Source organism: Xenopus tropicalis, chromosome 3 (genome assembly GCF_000004195.4).
Source record: "Xenopus tropicalis strain Nigerian chromosome 3, UCB_Xtro_10.0, whole genome shotgun sequence".
NCBI lineage: Eukaryota > Metazoa > Chordata > Amphibia > Anura > Pipidae > Xenopus > Xenopus tropicalis.
Window position 1 is genome coordinate 67,216,453 of NC_030679.2, and position 321 is coordinate 67,216,773.

A 321-nucleotide genomic window follows, 5' to 3' on the forward strand; every position below is an offset into this window, starting at 1 on the left:
AGTCAAATTTGAAAATTCATGCCGCAACCCTGTTCTTCTGTCCAGTATCTCAGCTGATGTGCAAAAAAAAACAACAAAAAATTGGTGTCTGGGTTTAAAAAAAAGTTCCAGGAATAAATTCTATATGTGTTAATCATTGTTTCATAAATGACTATGTCTTAAGTATTATTATTATAAAGGTCTAGTGTGAAGAACCCATTAGATACAATATGCTGTTTGTAATATACACTCTGAAGGATCCATTAGATACAATATGCTGTTTGTAATGTACACTCTGCTTTCATTCACACAATAAATACCATAATAAATAATTTATTAAAA

General features: G+C 29.3%; 1 long non-coding RNA gene across 1 annotated transcript in view; it reads right to left on the minus strand.

The window, feature by feature from the left end:
• Positions 1-296: 296 nt before the first annotated feature.
• LOC116409740 overlaps positions 297-321 on the minus strand; it is a 2,439-nt gene continuing 2,414 nt past the window's right edge. Inside the window, exon 2 of the long non-coding RNA XR_004221992.1 lies at positions 297-321. This exon is cut by the window's right edge and continues 333 nt beyond it. This is a non-coding gene — a long non-coding RNA (uncharacterized LOC116409740).